The 19,517-nt window shown below is 40.0% G+C and overlaps 1 protein-coding gene across 1 annotated transcript in view; it reads right to left on the bottom strand.

The window, feature by feature from the left end:
* Positions 1–18,538, bottom strand: part of LOC109936345 (inactive N-acetylated-alpha-linked acidic dipeptidase-like protein 2) — a 411,331-nt gene extending 392,793 nt beyond the window's left edge. Inside the window, exon 1 of the mRNA XM_048604808.1 lies at positions 18,416–18,538. The gene's annotated coding sequence lies outside the window, so the exon portion shown is untranslated. The remainder of the gene's footprint in view (positions 1–18,415) is intronic.
* Positions 18,539–19,517: the final 979 nt, after the last annotated feature.

The raw sequence follows: 19,517 nt of genomic DNA on the forward strand, positions 1-19,517 counted from the left end.
TACCGTTTCAGGTCCAGTGACCCGAAAGGGTCTGAGGACAATCACTGGACCCGAAATGCTAACTCTATTTTCTTCCTTCAAGGGAAGCTATTTGGCCCATTCAAGCTACATGGACCAGCATATTTACATTTTCTCACATCAGCCAAACCATTCTTGAATGGCTCTTAGGTTTCAACTCTATTGCTCCAATCACAAAAACTCCAGGTGTTTTTCACTGACTAAAATCTTGCCATAAATCTAAGCTAATTTTCCATTCATCATTTTAATCTATGTCCCCTGCTGTGAATATCTAATTTCATAATTTATATGTTTTAGGATTTTTTTTGTTTCTGAAATGAAAATAAATGTAAATAAATAGAAACACTTGGTGAAAAACTGTAAAACAGACGTAGAATTACTAAAGTTCAAAGTGGAAGGCTTATTATCTTGCTGCAAGGGTGGTAAGAGGCATTTGAAGCCAGGCTTGTAACAGCCACTTTGACTTTTCCAGATAGAACCAGTTTGTCTCAAGGCAACTCAGAAAATGCTTTGAACTTGCTATGTAAACTTGAGAGGTTTCAATTATTCATTTAGGTTCCCAGATCAGTGAAGGTAACTGTGCGTGTGTAATCAAGTGGGCTTCCTGGTGGAACGTGGGCAGGAAATGGGATTGAGAAACATGTCAGCCATGATCAAATGGCAAAGCAGACCTGATGGACCAAATGAACTAATTCTGTTCCTATACCTTACAGTCTTATGGTCTAACCAGCAAGTGTGCAAAGAAGACCATTCATGTCTGTCAAAGAATCAAAGGGTTGTTTTGAGGGCAAAATAATGCATTTATAGTTCTGTTGGAAAATTAACTACAAAGGGAGACATATTTTATGTTTTACATTTACATGTACAGTTTCAGACAAAAGGTTTTTCAGCTTTGATTTTCCATATTTCCAACTCTCAGAGTTGAGGGAGCAAAAGTGACAAATAGTAGACAGGCCTGCACTTTAAGAAGAGAAAGTAGTAAACTTTATCATTCACTGTGCATAATGAGGGAGAGAGCTCCTGTTCTACTTTGAGGCAGAGGTCAAGAAGGGCAAAGATATTGGAAGATTGTCTAAATTGGAGCTTTAGGAAGAAATATACAGTGATCCTCACAGAAACAAGCAGGTTAATTTAATAACAGAGAAAGCTCAAGAGATGCTCCATGAAATTGTAAAGCAGCTCTGGGAACAGACTCAGCGAAAGCAGTACAATCTTGTTGAAAGGCAGAACAAAGTACATGGAGGCCATCAGAAACCAAAGGTATTCCTGAATTTTAAATCATTGAGCAAAAATACAATGAGGCCCAAGTTTGAGTTTAGAAGTCTGAGCTCTTGAGGTATTAAAAGATTGTTGAAGGGTCACTTAGTCAAAAGCTAATGATCGGATCCTCATGAAATCACACACCTCAGAGAACTGTTGCAACAGTGAGGAGAAATCAAAGTGAATTCTAGGGTGTTGAGGCATACTCGGTTCAATCCCAGATCTTGTAATGTAGAAGGGAACTCTTAGTAAAATTAGAAAGTTAAAGGGATTTACTTTTTGACTTGAAAAATTATGCTGTTACTAAGCTTAGTTTTTTTTTGTATAGAGATTATTTTTGCCTAACAATGCGAAATCTTCTGGACCTGTTCATTCCATAAACAACTCTGAGCTCCAGTTTCTCCGAGAATCTTATCAGTCTCCATTGGGATTGTAATATCCTTATTTTAGTATCTTGCATAAATTGAATAAAGTATTGCAAAATATCATCATCCATGTAATTTAACCTTACTCTTACCTTCAAAGCCGAGGAGAAACAGTTTCTTAAATCTTTCCCCTAAATCAATCACTTGATGCTATGGAACCAGCATCCTCAAAGTTCTCTGTACTGTCCAACACAGCTTTAATGCTTCCCTCTGTACCTTATGGACCAAAACTGAACAAAACACTGGTGGTATTATCTGACCAAGTAATGGCACTTCAAATTATGTAACTCACTTAATTGAACATTCTATTCCCTTTTTTCATGTCTGGTTCACAGTGATTTAACATGTCCAGCACAGAATCCACCATTGCCCTCACGTCTATCAGTTTTATTTACTTCTATTTACCTCCTCAAAATTCTTTGGACTTCTATTTTATATCCAACCAAAAAAATTACATTCCTAAATGTTGCAGGCATCCAAGCAGCTGTTCTCAATCACACTGCAATATAGGAAGGACATTAATAAATTGGAGAGGTTGCAAAAAAGATTTACAAGGATGTTACTGGGACTGGAGGGTTTGAGTTATACAGAGAGGCTGGATAGGCTGGGACTTTTTTTCACTAGAGAATAGGAGGTTGAGGGGTAACCTCAGAGAGGGTCATAAAATCATGAGGGGTTTAGATAAGGTGAATAGCAAAGGCTTTTTCTCTAGGATAGGGGAATTCAAAACAAGAGGGCATAACTTTTAAGGTGAGAGGTGAAAGATTTAAAAGGGATACAAGGGGAATCTTTTTCACACAGGGGGTGGTGCGTATATGAAAATGTACTGCCAGAGGAAGTGGTAGGTGCAGGTACAGTTACAACATTTAAAAGATATTTGGACAGGTACGTGAATAGGCAAGGTTTAAAGGAACATGGACCAAACGCAGGCAAATGGGACTAATTTAGTTTGGGAAACATAGTCAGCATGGATAAGTTGAACAGAGGGGTCTGTTTCTGTACTGTATGATTCTAAGATTCTTTGAAGTAAAAAAAATGTTCTCAGCAAAAACCTCAGTTCAATACTGAATCACATGCTTGTTATGAACAGATGTAACCAGTTTTACAACAAGGCAAGACCACAGTCTTCTTACAATATATGCTAAATGAATAGTGTGAATTCAACAAGTGCCACACTAAGTGGTGCACAGTAAACTGCATAAATACATTGCATTTAATAAATGCAATGTATGTCCAAAATCGAGACTTTCCAATGACGCAGCAGAGAGTGGAATCCCAATAACAATAACCTGCATTTATTCAACGTCTTTAAACATAATTAAAATGTGATGAAGTATTTCATAGAAGCACTATAAAGAAAAATGTGACTCAGAACCACTTTATGTGGACATTTGATAGCTAAGCAGAACATTAATCAGAGAACAGTGACACTACAGTTCAAAGCCATTTCTCTTCCTGCAACAAACGAATCATTTTCTTTAACTTTGTAAGAAAATAATCCAGATCTACTGAAAATCAATTGTACATGTAATATATTAACATTTTAATACTGTATAATAAAAGAAACAGTTTAACTTGTTTTGAAATATGGGAAAAAAAACCATTATCTACGTTCATCATATAATTACATACAAGTGAAACATCAAATTTAAATACACTATGACATCAAAGTACAAATTGCTGATTTCACAATACACAATTCTGGGTTATACAAGGTGTTTCCAGCTCGTCAAAGTTGTAACAAATCTAAACCAAAATAATGCCCTACATTTTTACCAAAATTCTTCAAATACGTTCATTTGACATGCCCATTTGCTAGTAAGTATGATAATATTTGCCACATCAGCTATTGGCTCACATTGCAATGTGAGATTAACCTAGCAATGTGCCACACTGGGAAATTCCACTTTCTCCCTCCCTCTACCACTGTTGACTGCTGACAATCAGTCAAGCTGCTTGGCTTTGTATCTGTGCTAAACTGCAAGTCAACACAGCAATACTGTGTGCCTGGTATTTCTGGCACAGAGGACAATTGACAATAGGCAAGCTAAGTCAGGGATGCTGTGAACATCCAGTTAGGCACTAAGGGAGCTAGTGCCAAGACAGCAAGCGAACAGCCTAAGATAGAATTTTGTGAATTCCATGGGCTGGGTGCATGCAAAGTATCCTTGTAACATCAAGAGGTGCCAGTGCACTTCAAAGTGCAGCATGGCAGTGCCAAAGTGTACTGTAAATGGATTGGAGATGTGTCATGAAGGTGTGGAGAAGCTGGCATGTGTCGAATGCCAGCAGTGATTGTGTGGTATATGTGGTCGCTGCCCATGGAGTGTGTTGTCTGGTCTCCAAGATGGAGAACCAGAGGAGCAAGCAGCAAGCTGAAGTCGCCAGGAACCCCACTCTGACTTTCATGTGGGGAATTCACAATGTCTAGTTTCTATCGGCCAGGTGGTAGAATGGGAGAGAGGGTATATTGATAAACTGAGATTAAGTAATAATGAGGGTGATGATGACTGATAATATCCATTAATAAATCTCTCACTATTTACTAGCAAAAATTTCATTTCAACTTCTGGATTTCAGTTGGACAATGCAACTTTTTGATCTTGATGGTGAGAAAACACTTCACTCAACTTTTCATTTGATTTTCCCAAATTTCTCACCATAATCCACATTGTTCAGGACCTGGGAAAAGTCCACTCTTTGTACTGTTTTGGCTAGATTGAGCAAAAACACAAACGGAGGAAAATAGAGTTCACTGTAAGCAAGTGTGAGGTCATACACTCAAAAGATAGATTACTCTCTAAAATGTGAAAAGCTAGAAAGAGTGGGGTTTGAATAGATGTGGGTGTTCAGATACAGAGATAGCTAAAAAGTCGTGAACAGGTATAGAAAATAAATTACAGACTAATAGAATACTAGTACTTCTATCTATAAGAATATAATAAAAACAGATAAAATTCATTATGCTGCTACATAAAGCCCTGGTTAGATCACCCCTGAAGTTATAGACAGCAGTCTGGATACCAAGAGAGTTAAATTTTATCAAAAATCAGCTAAGTGTTAATTTTGGGGAGTGGGTTTCTCTCAGTGAATTCTAGCAACTTGGCTTATGCAATTCTCCGCTGCACACCTCATTATGTAGGTACTATGCCTCTAACACCATCTCGCAGAAGCAGATGTACAAACTGCTGCAGGACCTTTCAGGGCTTTCACCAATGGCAACATATTTAAAACAAGTTCCCAGGTCATTTGTATCCAGCCACACACAGCCCATCAGAGTACACATAGTGGGACAAAAAGAAAAGATAACAGCTTTGGAGGGCTCATAAGTAGCATGATGGCTCTTTATTGGAAATAGGAGGTAAATGTATTGTGATGCTATATCAACACATAATCAACTGTCACTGTAACTACAGCTACAAGAATTAAACTGCACAGGTTACCTGTCCTTTGTGACATACCATGTTAGAACTCTGACTAAGGAAGTGCTACACCTTGGTGCCCGGTGTGGCAGAACATCTCTTTGTTCAATGTGGGAGCATCAAATATTTGTTTTTTTTTCTGTTGTTCAATAAAATTTAAGAAAAAGACAAACAAAAAATAAGCTCTGTTTGCTTCTGGAAACAAACAGCAAATGCTTGTCTTTCCAGCGACAATAAGTTTAATCAATGAGTAATCACTTCACCCAATTCACATCGATTGGGAACGGGTAACAATTAAATACTGCCTGGCTTGTTGTGTCCAACCGTGACCGCACTATAATGCTGAAGGTGATGCTTCCTGTTGTTCATTGTCCTTATCTTCCTCCTTGAAAAACTACTGCCACTCTCCCAGCTCTTCAGTATCTATTATGTCCCATCTTTGCTTGGTCCAGAACAGAATTCAAAGATTGCAGCACACTCCATTGACATCCCCATCCCACCTCCCTGACTGATCAAAGCATCAGAACCTTATCTTCAGAAGGTCTAACGTCTGCTCCACAATGATACCATGGGTGACGTTGTAACTACACACGGTTTCAGTCAGGGACTGTTTAATGGAATCATCACTCATGGTTGCAGAGAGTAGCTTTTGTCTCCCAGTAACCATCCTTCTAAAAGGCATCTAGCCCTTGAAATTAAGCAGGATGAAAGCTCTTAGTAACATAGGCAACATGGCAGCTTCCAGAGTACCTGGTGCAGATTCCTAACAGGTTGTACTGATTATTCCAAATGACTTGTGCACTCACAAAATGGAACACTGTTCTGTTAATGAAATCAGCATTAATGACATGCAGCTGTCAAAAAGGTGACAGTTACACTAAGTTTTTAACGTAACTGGCTTCCAAGATCTACTGGAAACCCATGAATGTTGGAAGGCCGTTACTGATGTAACTTGTGCCAGATCACACTGTATCATCTCATTTCCCAACAGTGGGGTTTGTGTTGTAATCCAGGTAGAAGGCTTTGCCAACATAGCTGCCATCCCCACCAAATCAACACAAGGTAGGCAGGAATTCTTACAAGAGTATGTTGGCAAATAATTACATTTCAAAATAAGATAGAATCAGCTCCATACCCTTGTGTAGCCTATGAAACTTTGCACGGTCTTTGTTGCACGCAGGTGACACTGTTAAGTAATCCAGATGACCCCCAAACCTCTTGCTCCTATCTTCTTTGTTGACCACCAGCTGTTCCACCCAACTCTTTAACTGAAATCTCCATCTAATCTTCGGAGTCCTGGGCCTATACTTTTGAAATGCCAATCATCATGATGAACTTTCCTCCCATCGAAGCCAGGAAGTATGCATGTCGACAACAACCCTTCCCACAGTAACCCATGTCCTCTATTGCACAATTATCTCCTACCCTTATATGTTAGGTTGCCTCCTTCAGATTTTTTGTCTCCTCTCCATCCCAGCATATTGTCTCCATTCCTGATGATTGAATTCCTCCTTAGCACAGTGGTGCAGCCTGATTATCTGCCTTGACTTTCAGTGAACAGACCAATGCAACTGAGCATGGTCACACCTTCCCCCAGCTTGGTCTGCACTGAATATTGACTGACCAGACCCCTAGTCAATCTCTGTACAACTCCCCAACAGACTTACCTCTGATCCCCATGTTGTGCTGCACTAGCAGGACAGACTGTAGCACACTTCCTGGACTGTACTGATACAGAAACCCTGATGCTGTCCACCCAAAAAGCCAACTGACGCTCTCCAAGCTCCTGGATCAAGATTGGACACTGCCTTGACTGACTAACTGGACTACCATGTCTAGAATGTGAGACACTGCCATTTAGCTGCAAGACTTGCAGTGGGTCTGTCATCTATGATGTTGGCACAGACTGTGGGTATGACATTGATATAACATATTTGTAAGTAACATTTCCATGCACTTGATTGATCACTGCTCACAACCATGACAAGCTGCCTGGCTTTTTGTCTGCACTGAAAGGTAGGATCTACTGTGAGCCCATACACTCTGAATGACGTAGCAAAGTGTAAATACGGCAAGAAAAGGCAGAGAAGTAGGCACAAGGTGCATAAACAGTAAGAAAATATGCAAGGCACCCTGAAGTACACCCTGCTCCTATGCAGTGACAGGAGTGCCTGGCACTGTGCACATAGAAGCCTGGTAGCAGCATTACAATGCACATTGTCAGTGTACTCCACAGTGCAGCATTTAAGTGGATAACTGTATTTTATGTGAGCTGCAGATGTGTCATGTTGATGTGGTGAGGCTGGTGCATATTTTACACCAATCTCTACGGGCTGGGTATGCAGGCAGTTTGAGGTGTTTGGGACTGCTGATCATAATTCAGACAAACAAGCAGTAAGCTGCACTCGCAAGGTCTCTGCTCTGACTTTCAAACTGTAAATTTTCCTCACCACGTGGGAGAATAGCAAGCTACATATAAATGTGTTCAGAATAGGGAATAATGCGATAAAAATGCATGTGAATAAGCCTCATGCTGCTCACTCGAGATTTTCATTTTGTCGCTCAAAGCTGGGGTGGAAAATCAGACATATTTTCTCGACACTGAGAATCTAATTTTTTGGATCTTTCCATATTTTCCCCACTGGCTTGTCACTGCCCACGATGTTCAGACGTTGCAAGAATTCTGCCACACAGAGGACAAATATAAGGCCTAGGACATAGGGCAAAGATACCAGAATAATACCTGAACTTCAAGTGTGAAATTATGAAAAGACATTGCAAAAACTGGGATATCCCCCTGAATTGAAAAGATTAAGGAGGTTATTTGATTGAAGTTTTCTAGATATTCGAAGGAATTTTGAAAAAAAAAACAAATTTCTGTGGCTGTAGACTCTAGGACCAGACATCATAGTCGAGAAGTTGGAGCCAGACCTTTCAGGGCTGTTTACAGTAGTTCCGTACACAAAAGGTGACAGACAGACTTTTGGAATTGTTTTATACAATGCCAATTGTTCCTAGATCAATTGTTCATATTAAATCTGGAATTGACAAATTTGTTAATCAAAGGTATGGAGGGATATGGGACAAAGACAAACAAATGGATTATTGTCACAGATCAGCCAACCTTATTCGTTTTCAGTATTAAATTAGGCTCAAGGGGCTATTCCTCACTTTCCTATGTTCCTACTAATACAAACAAGTTCAAGAAACGCTACCATAAGTCAAAAAGGATGAAGAAATGACCAGCTTTCAGGTTTTATGCATTCTGAATTAGTGGAGTTCACCTGTTCAAGCTTGGTTTTGCCTTATGTAAATCTGTCTGAACTGAGGAAATGCCAGATCAACAACTTGTAATTACAAGACTAAAAACCCAATTTATTTTGATGCAAATATTTGCCAAATAAATGTTATGTGCATACAAAACATATAGGAATTTCTGGCAATATTGAAAATTATTTGGATATTTATCTTCTAGGGAACGGGCCAGATGGTGAATGTTTAGACTAGGCCAAGCTAACAGATAATACAGGAGATAGCAAAGAAAGATCCTTTCAAACACAAAACTGGTTAAAACCTCTCTAAAGATGGGTCCAGTTATTTACCTGCTTTGTTATAACCAACTCATGACATCTAACAATAATTGAAAACAACCATAGACACAGATTCCAAGGACAGATTACACACACACACACTGATGATGTTCATAACAACCAGTTTGGCATTCAATAGTAAACACATTGATTCAATTGATGTAGCATTTTCAAAACTTGAGTATTGCTGAAAAAAGACATTTTCTTAAAAGTTTTTTTTGTCAGGACTATTCACACGAAGCAACAAAGGAAAGAGAAAATAACATTTATGCTATGTAAGAGGAGAGTTCTGATTGATTGTTAAGTGGATTCTGATTGGCAGCAGCTTTGCCATGGAGTTAATAATGATTGACAGTTAACTGTTAAGCTTTATTTCCATTTTAAACAAGGCAGGTTGACTCTGATTGGTCAAGGCATTGCCCTGAGAAACAAACGAGACAATGGCTGTCAGATATACTTTTTGTAATTGAAATAAGTACAGTTTGTGTATATTTGTTTGTCTCCAAAGAACATTGGCCCAGAATATATTAGCATATGTAACTTCCAGTACACCCTGCAACATTTCCCTCCTTTTAACCTGATTTCATAATTTCAATTCTCAATCATCCGGAACAAGATAATAAATTATACCCTGAAACATACACTCAAAAAAGGTCTTGCAAAAGTCAAGTTTCTTCAATGCTCCCTCAAACTCCAGAGAGAATATTTTAGGTTTTCCAAAAAAATTAAGCATTCACTCTGGTCAAAATTCAACACCAACCGCAAAAAGAGCATTTTTTTTTAATTAGTAAAACATAAATCTTTCTTTTATTGTTCTTGATAAACTGTATCACAAATGTCAAGAATCTATATCATATCGTCATTGATATTTGACGTTCACAAAATGCCTACCAAATATTAGTGTTCTACAAACAAATCAAACCGTAAGATTTTACTATACAAAATAATACAAAGTTGCTGCACATATAATCAAAATTCTTGTGGCATTAGTTCTGGTGATACAGCCATAAGTAATGCTGTGCACTAGCTCTTGGAGACAAGCTGGAAATTTGAGATATTTGGAAGGAGGTTTAGAGTGTGAAAATAGGTGAGGTCTCAATGTTTTATAATATGTTTAAGAGAGCACCAAGGACAGATTAATGCCAGGGTACTGTGGTTATGTAAACCTGAAAAGCGCAGCTGCATAAATAAACAAATTTGAATCTTCTCTATTTACAATGGTAAATTAGCTGCCTCGGTAAAATTTGTATTCAATCAACAAAATTACCACAGCAACTTGATATCTTTTAGAAATTGGAGTATGAGTCACAGTTTATAATCAAATGATCCATTCTCCTCCAGCCAGTCATAAAATTATAAGGAACTGCCTTAGAAAACTCTTTTCACTTAAGTTAACAGTCTTTTTTTGAAGTTTAATAAGCAAAATCAACTGTTACCAAAGTTCTGCAAATAATTATTGTTTCAATGATCCACAGCAACAGCATATACAAGTCAGATTTTTATTTCTTAGAAGATTTATCTCTTGCCCAGAGAGTTTGTTACCAGACTGCAAGACATATGGTACTAAATAAACTAAGGGGACTCAAGGTGGAATAGTCAGTCAACAGTAGCAGACACCATTGAAAAAGCAATCAACCAGACACTATTAGGAGATACAGAGAAGCACTTAAACTGTTGAGCTGACAAAATCCCATTGAGTAATGCTAAGAAATCATGTAAACAGAATACAGGACCTGCTCTGTGCTGTAGTAAAGCATTCTGAAGCAAGAATAATCAAGCCCAAATCCAAGATTTTGTTGTATAAGTAAAACCATGGACAAGAGTACAGAAAGGCAGTCAATTTTACAGATCTATTTATCAATGTGTCTGAAATATGCAACTTTTAATGCCTTGTTGTTATATGGGTAACAGATGAAATATTTATTTTGTAAGAAAAGCATTTAACCGTTATACTCTAAACATTTCAAGTAATTCATTTCTTCTCCTGCTTGATTATTCAGAATGGATTGTTATTGCTAATCCTCACTAGGCAGTGGGAATTTTTAGCCCCTTCAGTTGAAAATAATATATCTGCACAGTTTGTGTTTACTGCTGTCTATCCAAAAGTGTGACAATAAAATTGCAACTTCACAGGATGAAAGTATGACATCTACAAGTACACAACAATGCAACATTTTTCATCGTAATAACAGATATGCACATCTCTCAAAGTACAACTAATTCACAGGAAAATTATTTCATGAGGTCAGGAGCAATGTGCTGAACCAAGTAAATTCACATCTCCACAAATCACCACCTTACAGAATCGCTACAATGTGAATGCAGCCATTCAGCCCATTGAATTCACACTGACCCTTCAAAGGGCACCCCATCCAGACTCACCCCCGCTACCCTATCCTTGTAACCCTGCATGTCCCATGGCTAATCCACCAACCTGCACATCCCTGTAGACAATGGGCAATTTAGCATCGCCAATCCACTTAACCTGCAAATCTCTGGTCTGTGGGAGGAATCTGGAGCATCCAGAGGAAATGCACGCAGACATGGAGAATTTGCAAACTTCATACAGACAGATGCCTGAGGCTGGAATCAAACCCAGGTCTCTGGCGCTGTGAGCAGGCAATGCTAACCACTGAACCACTGTTGTCGTGGAAAATGTTTTGCCTTCTTGCTGAAGTGTTAGGAGCCTGACTGCCATCTGTACTCAACAAGAAGCTGAGAGGCTTCCTATTTACATTGTTGAAGTTCCACATGAACTTAGTCTCCTCCATGGCATCCCTCTCCAGAATCTCTTGATCTGTGGCCATATATCATCGCTATCTCTTAGATTTATGCTATTAACCCATGACTCCAACCAAGAGGCTTATACACCCCAAAAACTCCTTGAGAGATGCTATCAGGAAATTCTTCATCCTGATAGGGCCACCGAAGTTTGCAAGATTGATTAGGAGGAGTGTTGTGAATGAAATGTGTCCTCAAAAGCAGAACAGTCAAAGGAATACTCTCTGTCTCACTGACTGCGAAGACCTAGGAAAGCTGTGGCAGAAAGGAGTCGCATGCATCACGGTTTGGCATGTCACAGAACTCCATCAAGATTATATGAACAGCATTCCAAGGACCCTACATTAAATAAAGTCGCACATGGGTTTCTATCAGGGTCCATTTGCCACATTCTGTAATGATGAAGAATTGTGCATGGGGCCAGAGCTGTCCCCAGTCAAGAATCTGTACACATACAGACATCAGGTGCATGAAGAGCATGAGATACCTTTGTCTTCCAGCAGCAGCATCTGTGACTGAATAGTGCTCTTCATGATAAGCTTCTGAGCATCCAAAATGAGAATAGGGCTCAAAAAGGTGCATTAAAAATAAATTTTCCCAAGTTCTCCTGGTTGGGGAAATCATATCCAACAGGATCAGCACCTTTGTAGTCAATAAAAGTAAATTGTAAATTTTTCAACTTGGAATGTTAGAATACTCTAGGATTATCTCAAGAACGATGGACTGGAAAGAAGAACGTCAATTGTATGAGTGATTTATCACGACAGAAAAATTAATACTATCACCCTCAGCTATGCTTACCTTCCTGGTGGGGCAGCTAAAGAAACAAATCTGGGGATAAACCTTAAATTGGAAATCAAAAGCTGTTCTGACTCTTATTCCCACAGAGTTGGCTTTGCTGTGTCAAATAGAATCTTGAATGCATTGCCTAAACTCTCCAATTGCATAAATGAAAGACTCATGACACTTCACCTACAACATAGCCATAACCAATATGCCCTTGCCAAGACTCTCGACTCCATTGATGATTTTAAGGAAATGCTCTATTCTGATCTTGAATTCCTGATTGCCGTCCAAAACAAAGGAAAAATTATCCTTCTGGGAGACTTTAATACCAAGCTAGCGATCTACTTTATGCATGGAGCAGAATCATTGCAAAAGATGAGGTGTGAAAACCCAAAGCACAGAGCATCTTCCTGCTGAGAAAGTGTTCTCAGCGTGGTGTCATTATAAATCAACACCCCCTTACGACAGAAGGGTAAATACAAAGTCAAATGAAGGCTTACAAGATTAGAGAATTGGCACCTCCAGGATCACGTTATAGTTCAGAACAAAGATCCAAATGATGTCCATATCATGCGATCCACATGGGGACTGATGCCCACTGGATAAATCATCAACTAGTTTGATCAGTGAGGTACATCAACCTTAGAATAAGATATTGCAAGGCCCAGAAGTTTGAGCGAAAGAAGATCAAAGTCTCTAAACCAGTGGGTCAGGTGAGAGAAATTCCAAATGCAGCTCAAGACCAATCAAGAAAATCTTCAAAAGTGTAACTTAATTCCAGAACAGAGGAATCAAGTGAGTGAAATCAGTTGCACTGGAATCCCGTGGATAAGGGCTCTTGTAGTACAGTGGTAGTGTCCTGCCTCTTGGCCAGAAGGCCTTGGTTCATGTCCCACCTGCTCCAGAAGTGTGTGATGACATGTATGAACAGGTTGTTTAAAAACATCTAGAATCCTGTGGACAGACCACTATGTCCAAACACAAGCAGCACTACAGTACAGCAAAAATGATTCTGAATAGGTGGACTCCATGGGCAAAAAATGACATGGCAGAACAACCCAACATTGCTTATTAAAAAGACAGCATTTCAACAGCTCGAGATGAACATCCAAAGACAAATTTAGGTGATAAAGCCAGAGAGATCCAAACATACAATAACCATGACAACAGGTAAAGGTGTTTTGAAGCCATGACGGCAAGGCGTCAAAAGCCTTTTCACCTCCAACAGTGACCCTATTTCAATGCTTGAAAATTATCATGACCCCTCACTGAGAGACAAAGGACCTGTTACAGTAAGAATATGGCTGTTGTAACTTAGTCTAAACTCCAAACAGCCATTACTGCCCTGGATGTCATGACCTCAAAAATTTAACCCCAATTTTGGCTGTGACCCACACCTTGAGAAGCTGTGCAAGGGTCCTACATGAGGGTAGACAAACATCAACAGACAAAATCACCTCTCCACAGCAGATCTTCTGCAGATATGTTTGTTTCCCCTTCAATATATACACTGGCTGACAGCTAAGCTTATGGATTATCTGTGAAACTTTGAGAACAGCCAATGAAATAAATACCACCAGTAACATCCACTGGAACAACCACTGTATTTCACTATCTACACTTCACGCACGATGCAGAGATGATTCAATATTTCTTTAAAAACTTTGTTTTTGGACTCACTTACTCCGATGCATTTGTGTGTTGTGTTATTATTTCTTCTTGTGTTTGGTAACTAATAAACTTATGTTAACTCATGAAAGCCTAGTTAAATTGACTCCTTTAAAATCGAAGCTCCTTTAGTCAGGAAAAAAGGAGGGCATCTGCTTTTAAGTTAACCTTGCAGCAACCAACCAAGGGGTTGGGTGAATAAAGAAAGATGTCAATTTGTCGCTCCTATTCCAAGAGCTTAACAATTTAGCATATCTGGAATCAAAAATGCAACAAAGTTTCTGAAGAAGGGTCCAGACCCGAATGTCAGCTTTCCTGCTCCTCTGATGCTGCCTGGCCTGCTGTGTTCATCCAGCTCTACACCTTGTCATCGCAGACTCCAGCATCGCAGTACCTACTATCTCTGCAACAAAGTTTGTTTTTGTTTGAAACTAATCATGATGTCCTGCTGTGCACTTCTATCAATTCATTGACAGAAATTCTGATTTTTTCTTTAAACATGAATGGCCTTCATCCGGATTGTTTTATTTTTGTAGTCAAAAATCTATCAAACTCTGTTTTAAACATAGTCAACAATTTAGTATTCACAGCCCCTGGATTGTATCATCTTAGTCCTAAATGGTATGCCCCTTTTTCTAAGATTATGATCCCAAATTCTATACTCCTCAATCAGGAGAAATACACTGCCAGCATCTACTCCAAGAAATCCTTTAAGAATGCTGTATTTCAGTCATAGCACCCCTCATTCTACATTCCACAGAATACATTCTACTTAATCCATTCTTGTCAGACAATCCTTTATCCAAGCAAGAAATCTGTTGCACCTATGAAAACTAGTATATCCTTCCTTAGGTAAGCACACACAACATGCTGTCATACAGTGCCCAAAATCATCTGGCACAGATCAAGGAATGAGGCCCTATCAAGAGTAATCATTTATGGATTGGCAGATAAATGTTAGGTGAAGGTTGGGTCAGGACTGCTAGTTTACCAAATCAAATAATAATTTGTACATCTTTTTCACTGATAACTGTCCAGGATTCCAATTACAGATTATTTTATGTTCCATATACCTCAGGGTCCGAAGCCATTGGATAAAATAAGTCAATTTGACTCAGGAGTCGTGGTTCACTACCTATAAAGTCAATATCCACTTCTGAAGTAATTGTGAAGATTACCACAGGCACTGTTGTCAGAGTTTAAACAATTAATCAGGTCCAGAAAACAACAAAGCAATATTCATTTAGAAGCTGTAAATTCAACAGTAGGAAAGATCAGAACAGTGACAGATTTCAGAAGAATTACATCTTAATTGTAAAATCTAAGTGAGTTTTGTTTAGGCCCAAACCCATCAAACAGACTCCCATCACATATGGCAAGGCTTAAAAAATATTAAGCTTAATGCTTTCTATGCTCAGTTTGAGCAGAACACCAGCGGCGTGGTGACACCTGCCCCAATAGCCCTAGGCATACCTGTTCCCCCGTTACCACTGCAGACATCAGATCAGTCTTCCTAGGAGTCAACCCAAGGAAAGAGATGGGCCCATATGGCGTCCCCAGCCAAGCACTTGGATCCTGTGCAGACCAACTGGCGGAGGTATTCACCAACATCTTCAACCTCTCCCTTCTACAAGCCAAAGTCCCCACCTGCTTCAAGAAGACGACCACCATAGCACATGTAATGTGCCTAAGTGACTACCGCCCAGTGGCTCTGACCTCAATAATCATGAAGTGCTTCGAGAGGCTGGTCATGGCCCACATCAATTCCAGTCTCCCAACCTGCCTCAATCCTGTACAATTTGGTTACCGACATAACACGTCCACAGAGGATGTCATATCCCTAGCCCTGCACTCACCCCTGGAACATCTGGACAGCAAGAGACCAACATCAGACTCCTGCTCATTGAAGGCGGAGCTGTAGTCAACACCATTATCCCCTCCAGACTTATCTGAAAACTCTGACCTTGGTTTCAGCTCTGCCCTCTGCAACTGGATCCTCAGCTTCCTGACCCACAGACCACAGTGAGGATAGGTAACTGCACCTCCTCCACAATAACACTCAACACTGGAGCCCCTGAACGAGGTGTCCTCAGCCCCCTACTGTACTCCCTGTACACCTACGTCTGTGTTGCCAAATTCCAAACAAACACCATCTACAAGTTTGCTGACGACACCACCATAATGGGACGGATATCTAACAACAACGAGACAAAATACAGAAGGGCAATAGAGGGCTTGGTGACATGATGCAATGAAAACAATCTCTCTCGCAACAAAACTAAAGAACTGATCATTGACTTCAGGAAGGAGGAGGAGAACACACCCCCATCTACAACAACAGAACTGAGGTTGAGAAGGTGGAGAGCGTCAAGTTCTTCAGAGTGACGATAACCGACAACCTGTCCTGGATTTCCCACGTAGATGTGACAGTCAAGAAGGCATAACAATGCCTCTTCTTCCTCAGGCTGCTCAGGAAATTTGGCATGTCCATAAGGTCCCTCACCAACTTCTACAGCTACACTGTTGAAAGCATACTGTCTGGGTGTTTAATGACCTGGTATGGCAACTGCTCTGCCCAGGACTGTAAGAAACTAGTAAGGGTGGTGTGCACAGCCCAGACCATCACGGAAGCCAACCTTCCCTCCATGGACTTTATCTACACAGCTTGCTGCTGTGGAAAGGCTGCCAACATCAAAGGCCTCTCCCACCCCGGTAATGATCTCCTACAACCTCTTTCATCAGGCAGAAGATACAGAAGATGAGAGGTTCAAGAACAACTTCGTTCTGGCCATTATCAGGCTGATGAATGGACTCAAATAACACTGATCTTGCTAACGTTGATCTTGCCTAGCACATGCCCCGTGCAACGTAACCTGTATGCCTCTGTCTAAGTCTTTTTGATCTGTACATCCTTGATTACTATGATCTACCTGTACTGTTCATAAACAAAGTTTTTCACTGCACTTTGGTGCATGTGACAATACATCAATCAATCAATTAATCATGTAAAGAACAATGTGAAGTGGAAGTGTTTTGGATTGGATGGTGGAAAACGAAAACAAAGAACTTGAATCATAAAATAAAATGTAAATCCAATATGGCAGGCAAAGGAACAATGTAAATAACTGGGAAAATAGTTAATAATTATTTGCACCTCAAGCACATTTTGTAAAATATTTAGTCAATACTATACATATGTTTAAAGCCTGTATTTCTCTACCAATAGAGCATTTAGCTATGTAGTTCAATTTATCATATGATGTACTGTTTCACTACAATTACTGTGATACTGCATTGGGTTATTGTCACGCTGAAGTACAATGGGTCATGAACTACCCAGTAAAAACTAGCAAACCCTTAGTTCCAATATTAACCTCTTAAATTTCAAATGCCTATATTTTCATACTTGTTTCCACCCACATCATTTTTCCAAACAATAACAAATCTTCTTCATTAAAAAAATTGAGTCACGAAACAGGGACTTCTCACCTGAAAAATGAAGACAGTCCAAATAAAACGTAGCAATCCCAGTAAAACTGGTCCATCCAGTCTATCTTTTCAAATAATTTCAGCATGCATTTTGATACAGTGTGTGCCCGTTGAGAAGTAATTGTCAAAGTTCAAGTGAATACAGACCGTAAATGAATTAAGCCAATCGAAAGTAGTTGTTTAACCAGGAGCTGTTAAGCCTTAACAACAATCAATTTAAAAAGGTGCTTTGATTTAGGGCACACGGTCACAATCTCTCCAGCTTTCATCTAGTAGAGGTTTAACATTGCTTAGAGTGCCTCGTTACCATCTGCCACAGACAGTGACTGGTGTTACAATGGCATGACTTCTTGGCACGGATGAATGTTAGTTGTAGCACGGCGTCAATTCCAGACAGGGTGCATTATATCAGCGTACACTGACTTTAGACAGGGAAGTTTTTTTTTCCTGCTCAAACCCGCTTTCTTCACTCACTGTGCGTGAAATATGTATTTATTAAGGCCATCATAAGTCTTTTAAACAGTGTATCCCCGGAAAGTGGATTTGCGATCAGCTTCACCCCTTTTAGATCAAAGGTTTCGTGCCAACAGATCCCTGATACCAACACCAACTATGAGACAACTTTCAACAATGTTCCTCTCCGCTGCGGCCTTAAAGCCAGCGGGACAGCGGCCTCGCTTACCCCGCCTCCGCCCGCTCTACAGACCGCGAAGCCGCTCCCGCTGGCTTTAAAACCCAGGCGAGGGGGCGAAGGCAGAGCGGCTCCGGCCCCGAGGATAAGAAAGGAGCGAAGCCGAGAAGCGGCTGCATTGCCCTAACCCGGGGCGGCGGGCAGTGCCCCTCCAGCAGCAGTGCCGGGGGAAAGAGACCCTCACACCTCCTCAAGGAAGAAGCAGCCCAACACCTCACAACAATAACTAACTCAGCGGCCAGCTCCCTCCAAGCACCAACTCTGGGACAGAAATAATTTACCAACCTTCCGGGGGAAAGTTATGTGAAGCTGCCATTTCTCTTTTTTTCCCCGTGTTTCTCTCAGTTACTGTCCGACACACCCTTTCAATTTACTTCATTCCCTACAGCAGGTTCCCAAATTCATTCCCTCCCCTCCCACTTCAATTATTAAAAACAGCATTAAAGGAATGGACGTCTACACAGTGCAAACTTCAAGCAAACTCGTAGTTTAAAAAAACCCACTTTACACGAGTCACATGTCAAGATTTTAAAGACCCAGATATTAAAAGTCATTTAAAATACACTGATTTACTGCACCTTCACACAACCCTGGACAATATAACAATGTTGTCTTCTTGGAGGAAGTGTATTTGGGTAGACTATTAGGTCCATGGTAAGGGTGTCAAACGACTCGTGCTGAATCACCACAAGAGAAAATGAAAATCTGAAATAATAGATATGTATGATGATGGACTATATGTAATTGAGATTTAGTTTTTTTGTTCTGAACTACTTTGATTTTGTTTCGTAATTGGCATCACAATAACAATCACATCTTTTTTTCACATCTGTTCACTGAAGCGCAACCAATTCTATAAAAAGAGGTACGTGACTGGCAGTTTGCTGCCAGAATAGCACTAGGCAAACATTGAGCTGAGAGGGTTAACTGTACAAAGTTAATTTATGACACAGTGCCAGTTATACCATAGTACAGAGAATCAACACAGCATTCCATATCGTATAGTCAGATGACAGAACTAATGTACTTAGAATGGGAGAGGACTGTTTATTCAAGAAGTTGGCTGGGTAATAATTTGAAGGCATTACAAGAGCATGAAAAAGCAATCCCTTGGCCTAAAAATATACGCCAACCTCTGTGTTCTCATCCTTATGAGGCCTCGGATTCCTTGCTGTTAGACCACCTTGTTCTTTTTTTCCTTACGTGGTTAAAAAAGTGATTGTGGAAGTGCCATTTAGAAGGAGCTTCAGTACAGTTGCACAGGAAGTGGGAATTCATCTAAATAAACTGAGATTAGTAGACATTTACAACACAGAAGGAGGCTATTTGGCCCATTGTGTCCATACAGGATAGCAAACATATGACTACATCGATCCTATTTTCCAGT

The sequence above is a fragment of the Rhincodon typus genome, chromosome 13, assembly GCF_021869965.1.
Source record: "Rhincodon typus isolate 14 chromosome 13, sRhiTyp1.1, whole genome shotgun sequence".
Classification (NCBI taxonomy): domain Eukaryota; kingdom Metazoa; phylum Chordata; class Chondrichthyes; order Orectolobiformes; family Rhincodontidae; genus Rhincodon; species Rhincodon typus.